At 31.6% G+C, this 16,700-nt stretch overlaps 1 long non-coding RNA gene, 1 other non-coding gene and 1 pseudogene across 2 annotated transcripts; 2 read left to right on the top strand and 1 right to left on the bottom strand.

Annotated features, from left to right (window-relative positions):
- Nucleotides 1-1,306: 1,306 nt before the first annotated feature.
- LOC130499516 (uncharacterized) lies at nucleotides 1,307-4,219 on the bottom strand. Its single transcript, XR_008938372.1, has 5 exons — nucleotides 4,039-4,219; nucleotides 3,207-3,955; nucleotides 2,578-2,758; nucleotides 2,010-2,481; nucleotides 1,307-1,823 (listed from the first exon to the last, which is right to left on the bottom strand). It is a non-coding gene; the product is annotated as an uncharacterized LOC130499516 (long non-coding RNA).
- Nucleotides 4,220-12,826: 8,607 nt separating this feature from the next.
- Nucleotides 12,827-15,373, top strand: LOC108832785 (glycerol kinase-like; annotated as a pseudogene).
- Nucleotides 15,374-15,543: 170 nt separating this feature from the next.
- Nucleotides 15,544-15,615, top strand: TRNAC-GCA (transfer RNA cysteine (anticodon GCA)). The gene has a single exon. It is a non-coding gene; the product is annotated as a tRNA-Cys (tRNA).
- The last annotated feature ends 1,085 nt before the right edge of the window (nucleotides 15,616-16,700 follow it).

Here is a 16,700-nt window from a genome sequence, read left to right as displayed (position 1 = left end):
TTGTCTTTTGTTTTCTTTTTGTATTTGTTGTCAATATATTTTATTACATAATATTACTTTAGTTATTATCTACTTTTTTGTAATGTTTTTATAATGAGAACAGATTTTAAATTATCTTCGCATATGTCTAACTATTTTTTTTTAGTTTCGCATATGTTGTAATAGCATGATAAGATTATACCTTTACTAAAAAGTAAGTAAAATACTTGTAATTACAGTTGAAATTCAATTTATAAATCAAGAATTGCTTTCACTCTCTCTCTCTCTCTCTATATATATATATATATATATATATATATATATATATATTAATCTGTTGATATTTTTGAGAGTGACTGCAAGGAGGTGATTGATACTTTGAACCGGAGATGCTTACATTTTGATGGGCACAACTGGATCAGAGATGTTTTATGGTGGAAGAACAATTTCAGCGATGTGGAGTTTCATTGGACGTCTAGAGAAAGCAACAAACCAGCAGATAAGATGGCAAAGCAACATATTCCTCTTGATAATACTTTCTGGTTTCATTATTATGTTCCTGAGGCCATTATGTTGGATTTGCATAATGTTTATGTAAACTCATTCTAATTAATAAAGAGACGTTATAAAAAAAAACCTATTCATGATTTAGATAATGTGAAAAATGAATCAACTTAATTTTTTTTTCTGAAGTTAGTTAAATAACATAATAACTGAAAATTGATTATTTAAGAATATACACATTTTATTATTACTTTATCAAAGTAACCATATCATCCAAACTGATTAAGGTTATTAAACAAATTTTGTTTTTAGTTTTCAGAGTAGAATTGGTTGTTTTATTTTTATGTGATACCTTTTGAATATAATTTTTGCACATTGGTTTATAATTTCTGATATTCTCCTTTTTTTTGTTGGTAAAACCTCTGCTGTTACTTCTCGGAGAGATCCACATAAAAAAACAACTGTTGCATAATCATTTTTTTCTTCTGCTTGATTGTAATTCTCGAAAGAGTATAATACTGATTGATAGATAGGATACTGTAAGCTTACCATCGCCAAAGAAACGCGTAGACAACTCTGAGGTGGCAATCCAGACCGGGGAGAGTTAGGAATTTGTTTTTACTAATTTGTTTCTCTCCTTCGTCTACAGATGAACTAAACAAATTTTGCTACCCGTATAATTAATTGCATGTGGCAAGTCTCACGTTTCTTACAGTGCATTCCATAAACAATCCATTTTTTTTTAATTTCTAGTATGTCGCAAGTAAGTTTCTCTCGCTTGGTTTGGTTTAATTATCTTTGCATTTAAGTTTGAATACCGGAGAATATCGTTAGAAACAGAATTAAAATGTAGATTTGATATTGAATCTTTGTTTTTGGGTTTAATAAATCTGAACTGAAACCTCAAATTACATCCATGTGGAATTATATTACAGTTTCTTTATTACTTGAGAAAAATAAGAAACACAGAGCATGTACAGTTAAATGTACACAAATCACACAACACTCTCTCAGCTTCTTTTTCTTCAGAATCGAAACGAACCATGTAACATTACATGGCTAGAGTATCAGGGTGAGCCATTGAATGAACTCCAATGATCTTACCACCAACATCTGGGAAGCTGTCGTAATCTGGAAGTGAGCTCACTTTAGCTTCACTGTCTACTTGTAGAGGATATTTAATCAAGTGATCTTGCAGCTCCGAGAATTCCGAAGTTATGAAACTTTTCCAGTTTCCTTCAGCGAAAGTTATTCACGCATTATAGATCAGCAGGCTCCACGAACTCATCTCCTGTTTTGCCTAAATGATCTGTTCATAGTGACATTCTGTACCCATACACCTGCGGATAGATAGAGAGATCAAAATGCCTCTCAGTTAATATGGTATTATTCTTCCAAGCAGATTCGAGTCTATACTTCTATTTACTTTACAACCACCAGAAACACAACTTCTCTAGCATATCTCAATCTAACTTTTGAGGTTTTGTTACGGTATATATGATGATGATGATAGAAAGAAGGCAAACCTGGCCACGTGGGTGTCTTCCCTTGTTAGTCCATGTATGATGGGGTTGATATGCACCCATTGCTATTTCTGTATCTTTTGTACCGGCCAATGATATTTGGTTGATATTAGCAGATCTCATGAGTACATACTCATCATCTAGTATCATCCCCTTAACAGAATCCTAATGTATATCTACTAAAGTCACATATCATATCACTGCAACTCACCCGAAAGCCTCATAGCTGATTAGTCATACATACATGATGCATATCGTTCACCACTGTTGTTAACATTCTTATTGTGTAAAAATAGACCATGCAGACAGATGAAGAATGAAGGAGATAAAACATTAACCTCTGCGTTATCGCTGTACTCTAGCTTTCCCGTCTGCTGTAATGCCACCGAATTTGAACAACAGCCTCATGAGAAGCTATGCAGTCAGGTCAGACTCCACCGCGACTTCCATCCCTCCATTTACAGAAACTTCGAACCTAATTTTTTCAAAAAAAAATCAACTTAAATTACAATCCTTCATCCCCCTTTTCGTACTAAAACAAAACAAAAAATTGCAGCTCTTATAAACTCACCATGTCCGAGAGCCTATCGACCTCCCATATGATAATGTAAGAATTGCCTTTGCTATCTCTCGTCACACTCTCCGTCACTTGTTCCATGGCTGTCCTTGATCTGCATGTCACATGGTCCATCAGCTCAACTCCACTCGTTCCGTCGCTCTCCGGCGCTTGCTCCGTTGCTCTCCATCTCGCTCTAGTGACATGCCCCACACGTACTCAATTAAACCGTGAGTTACGAAATTACCTCACATTGACAACAATAGTACAATTTATGTTTTATATTATATGCTCATGAGAATTGACCAACTGTGAGAAGATATCAATGTAAACAATTGAAAAATCCAAGAAAAAATATTATAATTTATATATTCAGTATGTTTATTTTAGAATTCACGTCTGCATTATTGTCAAAATCGCAGAACCAAATACGCTAATAAAGACAAACACCAATAGCTTTCACTGTTGAAGAAACTACTTATGAAAATCAAATCATGATCAAACTCTAACAACTCAGTTTAAAAACTTAACCTTCTTATTCAAAGCATGATTCACATATAACTACATAAGAAGGCAACATTCCAATTCCAGCTAAATCGATTATGCATTATTGCCAAAACCAAACTGAAAAAGAATAAACTTACCAGAGAAAAATGTATTTTTGCCAGTATTGTTTCTCTTCAGCAGGTGAAATCTTAACAATAACCTTCTCATAGATCTCCCTTATCCTATCTTTGTTCCCCACAGTTTCTTCAAGCTTAACGTAATCAAACCAAGAATCATAGTTCAAAGGGTTCTTCCTCACTTCATCTTCATACTGAAACCTCCTCTTCCCAGAAGTGGCATCCCATCCTTATCACCATACTGTTTATAAAATGCCACAAAACTTTTATACAAATCCGCAGCCCTCCCTGTAGGAATATGATCAAGAGCAAACTTGTAGATAAACCTAGCACGTTCCGGCTCCTTGCATCGCTCTTCAAACTCAGAAAACGCCACAAAGAGCGTCTCGGCTTCTTCATCGTCTGCAAGCTTCTCAGTGGCGCGTACGTAGTACCGAGAAGCTAGCTGCTCGCTCCAAGATGGCTGAGTTAGAAGGAAAAGCCAATGTCCAGAAGCGGCGGTGGGGAGATATTTAAACGGATTCCTTTACCGGCCAGTGCTTGAAGAAACGATGATGATGAATCAGAGAAATGGAGAAGCTCACTGCTTGTGTAGGTGGAAGATCAAGAAACGATGTAAAACCACCGGATTTCTCGGGAGTTAGCATAGTTAGTTGCCGAAAATGCCTCCGCCGAGATGAAGCGACTCAAGACCTGTTGTTTCGTGGAACGGCCCAACACTGCCGTATCTAGCTCTGAATGCTCCGGTCAGATACATAAACAGTTAAATTCTGCACAACAACACCTAGATTAGAATCTCAGAGAAACCCTCGAAGGAGAGAGAGAGGATGGTTATTAGAGGAGGAAATCATACCTTTTTATACTGAAGGCGAAAAGAAGTGATCGAAACCCTAACAAACGGAATCGTAACGACGACCTCTGCATCTCAGATTCTCTGATGGCGGAGATCCAAGATTGTGATGAACCCTAAATTCCAAAACAGTGCGGATGAAGGGTCTCAGTGTTTCACGGTAACGGGCTGGGTACTTGAAGACATTAGGGAGCCCTAACAACACACAACCAAGCCCACGTATATCACGGAAGCAAGTTAATGAAACGCAGCGTTCGTAAGATGATGGGACACGTGTAGCGAGTTCCTTGATCTATTTGTTGTGCTGGCAAGAGGAGAAGAGAGTTCTCTTTTCTTTATAGTAATAGATAGATGATATTTTGATTTAGGACAAATACGAAGTATTGACCAGATTTGAAATACTAATAAATATATTAGACATTCAAAATTGAACTTTGAAATCAACAATATTATTTATAATATATTATTTGAAAAATGAATATGATGATTTGTCATCTTTCTCATACTTTTAGGTTTAATCATATTTTATGCCTAATCATATTTTTAGTTATTAATTTAATAGATAATTATAGTTTTAGCTGATAATTTATCATTGGTTTGAAAATAGAATAAAAATTAACAATAATACCATAGTTAAATTTATAATATATTTAATTTAATAATATTAATCCAATTTTATATATATATATATATATATAATGAATCATTTATATTTTAAGGTTTACTTCTTAGGACAATCAAAATCCTTCATGTGATAGTTTCTGATTATTATTTATAAAGTGTTTTTTTGCTCTCACTTTATAAGATAAAGTTTTTAAAATTATTTATTACCCTTATTAAATAACTATATTAAATTTATTAATAAATTAAAAAAGAAGTTCATTAGTTTGATAATCATTATTATTTAAAAAATTATATATTATGTTATCCAAAACTATTTTACATCACAGTATATAAAAATAAAAATAAATCTTTATATATAATTTTATGTATATATGAATGTTTTCAATTTTATTTTACGTGATAAAAGCTATTTTAACAAAATATTTTTTTATCGTATAAAAAATTAATATTTAATTAATTATTAAATATTTCAAAGCATAAAAATGATTTATTTAATGATTTTTGAGTTGATAATATTTATTATCTTTTGTAAAATTATTAAATCCGCAAGTGCAGGCAACACCTAGCAGTAAATTAAGAAGACATAATGTGATCGCAATTAAATCCACCAATCATGGCAACAGTTAAAACTTTGACTAATAAATATATAACTACTACATAATGTGATCGCAATTAAACTTTTGACTAACAAATATTTTTGAACAAGAATTTTGACTAATATTAAGTTTGGTTTACTGTTGAACTTTGACTACTATTTAATTGAAAGAACATGTTATCACCCCCTCGTGACTATAAATAAAGACAATTGCATCATAAACTAAACTCATTCATAAACATAAAGAAGAACAACAAGAAGAAGAAGATACACAAGAAAAAAAATGGGGAAAGTAATGAGCATGGTGTGGATAATGATGATACTAGCCGTAATTGTCATAGAAGGTGAAGCAAAAACTGAAATAGAATGCAGTAAGATCTGTCGTGACCACTGCACGCGCTTCTCACCAGCGTCAGAATGTGCAGCTTGTCGTACAGAATGTTACAAGTCTCCACCAGTTGCAACGAGAGGCAGGAACCGCCGCATGGTTTTAGAAGACCACAAACAACATTAGATCTTATTCGCTTTAATTTAAACTATAAACAATAACACATGGTGACTATACATGTATAATACTAATACTTATACGTAACAGTTTAATAAGATGAGATTATGTTATATCTTCTATCTTCTGTGTTCTTTTTCTTTTCTATTTTATTTTGTCAAAAATCAACATGTTCATCCTCTATCAATTCAAGTTTAAAGATTACATAAAGTTGAAACTAATGAAAAAGAAAAAAATATATCTTAAAGATTCTATAAGTTCAATCTAAACTATTAAAACTGAAGTACATAATTAAAATACCCCAGAGTTTTCCACAAAATTTACCATTGAAAGCCACTCCCTTAACTACAACCATTTCTTTTAATGACTTAACCAATAAATGACTAAACCACAACTAAACATTAACAATATTAAACGCCTACCACTCCCCTTAAAAATAGCTATTTCTTTTATCAACTAAACCATATAATTACCAAACCATAAAAAAACCTTAACAATACTAAATCATCTGAATACAATAGCTATTTTCCAACATATCATTATATAACAATAGTACAATATCTAATAAAAAATTTAACCTACTTCGTTCCTCTTGGTCTAAAAAGAGATAAGATTCTTACATACATTTCCATAACTTTACTAAACCATAGAATTCCATTATGATATTCCTCGGGTAATCTTGGTCTGCAGAATCAAAACCAACCTATTAGATAGATACACAATTCGTTATTCATATAGATGTATAAATTGATTTAGTAAGCCTTAAAATATCAATATTAATAGGAATATTCTCAATTATATCAACTTTACTATCAAGCAACATCTAACTATAAATTAGGGATACTAATACCTAACATTAGCATGCAATATATCAATATATATACATATCCACACAACTTCTCAGTTTTGATTGGGAACAAGAAGATATCGTTTGACGAGTTCAGAGATATTTAGATATAAGATTTGTTGTTATAAAAGACTAAAAGTAGAATAAAATTAATTTTTTTTGTTAATAAGAAAAGACTACGTTGTTTGTTTTTCTGGAAAGAAAAGCAACATACACTTATAAATTGGTTTGAATTAAATATGTGGATAGAGAATCAATAATTATTTTAATTATTTTTGGTGTTTAACTATTTTAGATATTACATTTGACTATTTATATATATTTTCAATTATTTAGTAAAGTTAAAAGTACCATATATATATTCTGGATATTTTTATATTCATTAAATCTTAAAAAATAATATATATAAGTATATAAATTTATCTCGAATACATTTGGATATCCGAAATATTTTGGTTCGATGGTTTTGGTTTCAGTTCTTTAAATACAAAAATATTGAAATTTAATCAATTTCGGTTCGGATTTGATATTTCTTTTTGGATCGGGATCGGTTCGATTTTTTGGATTCCGGTTTTTTTGCCCAACTCTAATATAGACATGAAAAACAACATATCTTATAAAAATATACACCCGCACGGGCGTGCGGGTCAAAATCTAGTTATGACTGAAAATCCAAAATTATTTATTTGATAGTTTGCCGTTGGTAAACCAGCTCACCAAAAATTGGTTTGTTACCTTTCTCAGCACTAATCGATAGTTTTGTCAAGCATATACATTCACATATTCTAACTGAAAAAAAACATCAGCTCATATTTAATTATGTAATAAAAATGATGAGGATCAGCCGTGAAATTTAATGAGATCTGAATACTTTTTTATAAGTAAACGTGTTTATTAATATCGTTGGATAACTACTTTCTAGGTGCTGACTGGTTTTCCTGCTACCATCCGCAAACGCAGCTTTTGCGGTTCATAGCGGTTGTTGGCGTTTCGAAACAATCACAGAAAACGCTACAAATCGCTTCAAACCGCTCCGAACCTCTTAAAATCAAAAGCTGGTTCCAGCTAGCGTTTGCGGTTGCGGGCGGTTGCGGGAGGATAAGTTTTTTTTTCTTTAAAAACAGAATAAATAAAAATAATACTAAAAATATCCAATAAAAATTTTCAATTGAAATAATAGAAATTGTAAAATGTATTCATATTATATTTCAATTTATATTATAAAAATTCAAAACTAAAATATTTTCTATAAATTTTTAAAATTGAATAATATGATTTTATAAATATAAATTTAATATTTATCATATTATTATGATTTTTAATATTTTTATAATTACATAAAATGTAAATATTGTTAAATTATTATTTAACAGATGTTGTGTTTGGTAGTTTACCAGTCATAAGAGTCCCGCAAACGCAACAATTTCTAACAGCTGTACCAGTCGTACAAATCTCTAGAAAACGCTTAAAATCGCAACCACCCGCACCCGCAAACTCCCGCAACTGCAACCGCAACCGCTGCGGTTACACCAGTCAGGCCCTTAGTATAAAAACTATTCATAATGTTGGACAAGATTATTTAATTTTGTTCTTTAGTTGGAATTCTATTTTTTTCATATATATCAAGTAATCAAGAGTAACAAGCTGTAAGAATCAGACATTAGAGTTTGCAAAAGTCTAACGACAGAAACGGTTACAAAATCTTCCAACTTTAGAAACAATGGCGGATCTAGAAATGTTTTTAATTGGGGATATCATATTATAAAAAACAACAAAAAAGTTTTGATGGGTGCACTTTTACAATTTCTTCACTAAATTAAAAATATTTGATAAACTAAATTAACTACTAAAGAAAAAATAAAAATCTGTAGGAGGCACGTGACCCGTACGGAAACACCTCCACGTCCTAGAAGCACAGGCGGTAGATGGAATTGAATTTAAGAAGTACTAGATTCTAACCCGCTCTTGAAAGAGCGGGTATATTTTTTGTTTTGTTTTTTCAAAGTAGCTACCTAACATAATTAGTTAAGTCATATTTGTATTCAAAAAACTCGATTAGGAATCGATCCGAAAAATCAAAATCTCATATTCTCTTAGACATGGTTTATATATTCCGACGGTTTTTAAAATATTCTATCCAAAAACCAATATAAAACTCAATCCGCTCCGAAAACCGAAAAAATATTTGAAAATGTTTGAAAATTTTAGTTTTAATATATTTTGTTATACATACATATATATATATATATATATATATATTTAAATATGGTTTTCACTAACTTAAAGTAAAATCACATTTAATAAATACTTTTAATCGAACCAACTATTTAAAACCCGTTAGACTAAATGATTTTATATAAATATTTATTTCTATCAAAAGTCCACTCATAACATGTTAAACTTTATTTTAACATCATGTGTTTTTTTAATTGATAAACTTAATGTTTGTGTAAAATATTTAAAATTTGAATAAATTAATGTCTAATTGAATAAATCCTAATTTATTGGGTTGAGATGTAAGTTACGTTGTTGTAGTGTGTTAATAATTTTTTTAAAAAAATATATCAAAGTTAATATAATTAAATAGTATACTGAAATAGTCGGTGAAAATAGTATATATTTTCTTCCGTAATATTAGGGGTGAAAATAAAAAATTTAACTGTTTTATTTTATATTTATTTACAAATAAAAAGCGTCTATAATCTATTCTATTAATTATCATATCATTATAGAAATATATGTCAATAATGTAGCTGTTTACATAATTATATAAATAACATGTTATAGTAATCAAATAAAAGGTTAAAATTCTATAAAAAAAATTACTTAAACACCCAATTACAAAAAAAATACAAAAATATATGGCAACAAAAATGTATTTTGAATGTCAAGCTTTAATTTTAACCTTTATAAGGGTTTATATTTTCATGGCACATCACCAATTGTATAGGGGTTTTTATAATATTACACATTTTTGTCATATATTTTTATACATCTTTTGTAGACATATACGTAGTCTTTTAAAATAGAATTGAAGTTGTTATCCCTTTAAAATAGGACCTAAAGTTGTTTTCCCTTAAAAAATAGGACTTTAAAAGTTGCAAGTTTTGATTTCAAGAATATTCCGATTTTTGCTAGTTAATGATATCTTTTGAGATAATGGGTTCGTTGAGATTGGGGAAAAATTGAATGTGATAGATTTTAGAAATTATTGAATTTATTAGTAAGAATTGATCAATTATATTGCTTGATATTGTTTATTCTTGCGTGGATGTAGGTAATGTTTTTGGAATAAGTTATTTTGGAAACTAATAAATTAATGATATATATATTTTATTAACAGATAATATCAAATGATTAAAAATAATATTTTTTAAAAATATAGTAAGATTTTCGGTATTAGAGGTTTCTCAAAATATTTTTTTTGTCAAAATGCTTCTTCTTACAAACCATACAATTGATAACAAAAATATAATAGTAAACAAAAACCTACATACATATATACATACATACATACATATATATACAGGAAATTAATGGTTTAGATCAGCAAAAGTTACGTGATTACATTTGGATGAGCTAAACAAATACATGATAGCATAATAATATATATTTAGACCATCCCTCTTGAGAACTGTGTATTTTGAATCTATTAGCATGGTTAACTAAAAAAAAAAAAGCATGGTTAATTATTTATATATTTGATTTTCAGTTTGCAGAGCAGGTAAAAGGACGCATGAGGGGAGAGTTAAATTAAATTTGGTTCAGTCCGTTTACGTGAAATTTGTATTGCGCTGGTTTATTTATGGAACTCTTATTTATGTTAATAACGAATAGCGCTGGTTTAGGAAGTTACAAAGGATTAGGCCAGTGGCGTGATGAAGTAAATAAATGAAAAAAATCAAGGTTATTTCTCATTTGTACTTCACTTTTAATAGGATAGATTTTTGTCATATATTTTTATACATCTTTTGTAGACATATACGTAGTCTTTTAAAATAGAATTGAAGTTGTTATCCCTTTAAAATAGGACCTAAAGTTGTTTTCCCTTAAAAAATAGGACTTTAAAAGTTGCAAGTTTTGATTTCAAGAATATTCCGATTTTTGCTAGTTAATGATATCTTTTGAGATAATGGGTTCATTGAGATTGGGGAAAAATTGAATGTGATAGATTTTAGAAATTATTGAATTTATTAGTAAGAATTGATCAATTATATTGCTTGATATTGTTTATTCTTGTGTGGATGTAGGTAATGTTTTTGGAATAAGTTATTTTGGAAACTAATAAATTAATGATATATATATATTTTATTAACAGATAATATCAAATGATTAAAAATAATATTTTTTAAAAATATAGTAAGATTTTCGGTATTAGAGGTTTCTCAAAATATTTTTTTTGTCAAAATGCTTCTTCTTACAAACCATACAATTGATAACAAAAATATAATAGTAAACAAAAACCTACATACATATATACATACATACATACATATATATACAGGAAATTAATGGTTTAGATCAGCAAAAGTTACGTGATTACATTTGGATGAGCTAAACAAATACATGATAGCATAATAATATATATTTAGACCATCCCTCTTGAGAACTGTGTATTTTGAATTTATTAGCATGGTTAACTAAAAAAAAAAAGCATGTTAATTATTTATATATTTGATTTTCAGTTTGCAGAGCAGGTAAAAGGACGCATGAGGGGAGAGTTAAATTAAATTTGGTTCAGTCCGTTTACGTGAAATTTGTATTGCGCTGGTTTATTTATGGAACTCTTATTTATGTTAATAACGAATAGCGCTGGTTTAGGAAGTTACAAAGGATTAGGCCAGTGGCGTGATGAAGTAAATAAATGAAAAAAATCAGAGATTTTCTCATTTGTACTTCACTTTTAATAGGATATACTAGATTTTGACCCGTGCTTTCAAAGCGCGGATTTATTTTCCTTTATTTTTTTTTAAATTGACAAATATTTAGTAAATGTCATATTTTTATATATTTGTTTTTTATAAAAGACTTAAGCTTTTTTATTTTTCTTTATCGTGTTTCATTTTAAAATATTATAGGCCAGAACACAATATTCGGACCCGAAGAACCAACCCGAAACCGACCCGAAAATCAGGGTCCCGAACCCGATCAGACCTGGAGTAAATATCCGAATGAGTTCTAAATTGCTATATCCGAAGAACCGGTCCCGAATCCGACCCGAACCGAGAACCAAATGAGTACCCGAAGATATCCGAAATATATGTAAAAATATATGTTATAATTATATTTATATTTATTTTAATTTTTAAATTAATATTATAAGTTAACTATAGTAGTTATTTTCGGTAATTTGAGTATTTTTGGATAAAATATGATAGTTTGGATAAAAGTTTACCCAAAAAACTGTATAAAATGTATATTTTTGGTTACTATTGAATAATTTGGATACACAAATTTGAACCGAACCCGTTAGATACTTTGGTTATTTGGTTATTTTGCAGGTTCTTATGCATGAGAACCGAACCCACCAAGACCCGGAAAGACCCGACTCGAACCCAACCCGAAATTTTATAATACCCGAATGAGGTTTAATTTCAAAACCCGAATGGGGTTTAATTTCAAAACCCGAAAAACTCGATATCCGAAAGAACAAATCCGTACCCGAATGGGTATCCGAACGTCCAAGTCTAATGAGTATTTATGTTTAGAAAATTAGACTTTATTTTTTAATGAATTAAGTTGGTATAACTCTGATATATTAATTTTATTATGTGGTTAATTTTTTAATAAAAAAATATATACTTTTAATAAAGATTTATAATTTTCAATGAAAAATTCAATTTTTTTTATGAATGCTTAAATTATATTAAAAATAAAAAACATAATAATTAAGTTATTAATTTTTGTTCACTACACAAAATATTAAGAATGGTTGAAAATAAATTATTTGAATTAGGAGAAAAAAATAAAAATTGGATCTGATTTCTTAATCAGCCCAAATGGCCTAAGAGAGATGATGTGGGCAGTGGGCTGGATCCAAAAAAAAATGACCCAATAAAAATGTGTTATTAATATTACTTGATTGCCCTTAATGAAATAAGTAATGTGAGTTAAAGAAATGGCATGTTTAGTAAAAAATCTAAATGTGCTTGTACTTTAATAGTATAGATAGATGATCTCATAATATTGACTTTCCACCGATAGAAACCATAATGAGTACACCATCATTATCATTATGCATCTAGTGTAAATGTGAACGGTGAACTCTCTCTCTGACTCCACTTGATCTATAGATAGAGTAAAAAAAGAAGAATCATTCATTCATTCATTCACCAAAAGAGAAGATGGGAGGAAAAGGTTTCATTGAATCAATAGATCAAGGAACAACCAGCACCAGATTCGTCATCTATGATCATGATGTTCGTGCTGTTGCATCTCATCAAGTCGAGTTCACTCAGTTCTATCCTGAAGCTGGGTACTCCCTCTCTCACCTTCTTGTTGACCTTTTGATTCTTTAAAGTATATATATATATATATCTTTCTGTATTGGTTATGTGATTACTCTTAGTAGGTGACACATTTTATGGTCGAAGATTCTGATCTTGTCATACTGTATACTATTTACTTAGCTGAAGCTCGACCTGTCCAAAAGTTTGTAGTGCTTATTTTATTACAAAAGTTTTCTGAACGGTCAATATTTGTGTTCTCTTTCATCATTTCTAAAATTCATGGAAATTTTATTTTGTTTAGTGGATTTTATGCAAATCAGTAATCACGTCTCTTTAATATTCTTGAATTTTGACAATGAATATTATTTTGTGAATATTGGAAATGAAGATGGGTTGAACATGATCCAATGGAGATAGTGGAAAGTGTGAAAGTGTGTATTGCCAAGGCTCTTGACAGAGCCACAGCCGATGGACACAACGTGGACGGTGGCTTGAAGGCCATTGGGCTTACGAATCAGAGAGAGACCACCGTCGTCTGGAGCAAATACACTGGACTTCCTCTCCACAAGGCTATTGTCTGGATGGATGCTCGCACCAGTTCCATCTGCAAGTAACATTACATACACAATCACTCTTTCTTGTTTCTCTGCTTTGTCTCTGTTTATATGGTTCCTCTTAGAACACAGAAGACTAGAGAGGGAACTATCAGGAGGAAGATTCCATTTTGTTGAGCCCGTCTCAAGTGTTATATGGACCCTGAGCAAAAAAAAAATTTCTCATACAAAAAAGAATTTTTTAAATATTGGACCCTAATCTAGACTAGAAAAAATCAAAAATTACAATGGACCATGTGCCAGTGCTCCTCCAGCACATGCCTAGAGCCGGGTCTTTGCCTATAAGCACATGCTTCTCTGCCATGAAGCTTCTCTGGCTGATGGAGAATGTGTAGAAGCTGTCAAAGAGGGTATAAAGAAAGGTGATGCCATCTTTGGTACAATCGACACTTGGCTTATCTGGAACATGACTGGCGGTTCCAGTGGCGGGTTACATGTCACTGATGTCACCAATGCTTCTCGCACCATGCTCATGAACCTCAAGACCTTGAGCTGGGACGAGGACACTATTAAAACCCTTGGCATTCTTGCTGAAATCTTGCCCAAAATAATAAGCAACTCGGAGGTCATTGGTGAAATATGCAAAGGCTGGCCCATTCCTGGTATCAAGATCGCTGGATGCCTTGGAGACCAGCACGCTGCGATGCTAGGACAAGCTTGCAAAAAGGTGAGGCTAAGAGTACTTACGGAACTGGCGCTTTCATTCTTCTCAACACAGGAGAAGTGCCCATCAAGTCAGGTCATGGACTTCTAACCACACTGTCTTACAAACTTGGGCCTCAAGCAAAGACAAACTATGCGCTTGAAGGTTCTATAGCTATAGCTGGAGCTGCTGTTCAGTGGCTAAGAGACAGCCTTGGCATAATCAAAAGTGCCAGTGAAATCGAAGACTTGGCGGCTAAGGTAGAATCAACAGGAGGAGTTTACTTTGTGCCAGCATTTAACAATTTGTTTGCTCCTTGGTGGAGAGAAGACGCTCGTGGTGTCTGCATAGGGATCCCAAGTTTTACAAACAAGTCTCACATAGAAAGGGCTGTGTTGGAGAGCATGTGTTTTCAACTGAAAGATGTGTTGGACTCTATGAACAAAGATGCTGGTGAAAAGGGATCCCTAGATGATGAGAAAGGGGAGTTTTTGCTTAGAGTTAATGGTGGTGCCACGGCCAACAACCTTCTAATGCAGATTCAGGTAATTAAATGATTATGAATGTAGTTTAGTTTCAACATTAATAATTCTCATTAATTGTCATGGGCAGGCTGATTTGATGGGAACTCCGGTGGTGAGGCCAGTAGACATAGAGACAACAACATTAGGAGCAGCTTATGCAGCTGGACTGGCAGTTGGATTCTGGAAGGAAGAAGACATATTTGAGTCAGGAGAGAGGTCAAAGAACTCTAAAATCTTCAGACTGGCTATGGAAGAAGCAACCAGGAAGAAGAAAGTGGAGTCATGGTGCAAAGCGGTGGAGAGAACATTCCATCTTGCTGATCTCTCTCTCTTTAAAAACTTGAGTTTATTTCCGTAAAACACACACCTTGTCTTTTCTCATCTTATTTATCACATAAGGGCTCTTTCTTGCAAGTCACGTTATGTTTACATTTTAGTTCGCTGCCCTGACAACATTCTTGTGAAACTGGTGATGTAGTCACACAAATCACAGTTTAGCCTCTGGCTTAGCAAAGAAAAATGCAACGTTGATTAACTGAGAAACAGAGACAAAACTGGACTATTGGCATAGGCACCACTAGCAGACAATAATTTAGTCTCTTTATACGTATGTAAGAAACATTGGAAAGACTTAGAAACCAGAAACATTGTATTTTATGTAAATTCAGTCATACATAGATCTTTAGTAGTAACTATTAAGACAAGTTGGGTCCATAGCTCAGTGGTAGAGCAATTGACTGCAGATCAATAGGTCACCGGTTCGAACCCGGTTGGGCCCTTATTTTTCTTATTTTTTCTTATTTTTTTCTAAGTCAGAAAGGAATTACCTATTAGAAACAAACAATCTGCAGCAAGGCATAGCATTTTGTGCAACATACCGTTAATTAACAGATCCAGTGGACACGTGAAAGTAAGATACTAAGATGTTGAATTGCATCTCTGGTCCAATCTACTTGTGAAGGTAAGATAAGATGTTGACTATGCGAAAAATGTGCAGTCCTAAGAAAGGGCGTGTTATTATTAACTCGAGAATTCAAGGGAAAAAACAATGGAAACACAAGAAAAAATAACAAAGAGTCAAAAGAAAGCAAAGGGAAGGAACAAAGAAAAAACGTGAAGTGAAGTATGAAGAAAAATCTTTTCCTTTTGCATACTATCCCTTCACGCAACCTAAAGGGCCTTTCTTTTTCTTTGATTATTCAAATCATTTTAAAACTTAATATATATTCATATTTATTTCTCCTTAATAGGATTCATCTTAATTATATACATCCCACGTTTTAATATCAATTTAAAATGTCATGTAAGAAGAAGCCAACTTAATCACAAGAGTTTGACAAAACAAAATTGCAACTACTCAAATAACTATATACTGGTCTATATTCATTTAATCAGTTATCTTTCAAAATTTTGAATTCTCATGAATTTTGTAGGAGAAGTTATGATGCATTCCTCCTCGTTGCATTTATTTCTTTGATAAATTCAAAATTCGAAAACTATAAATTATGGATATGTGATCATTATTATATCACGGTCTCAAGAATCTCGTTGGTTTCTTTATTACGAAACACGTACAAAAATCATAACCTTGACATTCAATGTATGGTTTTCAAAAATCAGATATGAATTCATCGACATTAGTACAGTATAGTTTTGCAATATATAAAAGTTCGTGTATAAGAAGAACATTGTGTGAGATATTAGACAAGTGAAATGCTTGTAGAAATAATTAATTAATTTGCTTACCAAGTCAACAATGGACCCATTATTTTCATCATCATATGTATGTTCTCACTTCTAATGTACACAATCGGCAACAATTCTAATAATGTATTTGACTTATATTCTAACCATCTAGAAAACG

Source organism: Raphanus sativus, chromosome 2, assembly GCF_000801105.2.
Source record: "Raphanus sativus cultivar WK10039 chromosome 2, ASM80110v3, whole genome shotgun sequence".
NCBI lineage: Eukaryota > Viridiplantae > Streptophyta > Magnoliopsida > Brassicales > Brassicaceae > Raphanus > Raphanus sativus.
The sequence above is the reverse complement of the archived record's forward strand: the minus strand, read 5'-3'. Positions and strand labels throughout refer to the sequence as shown.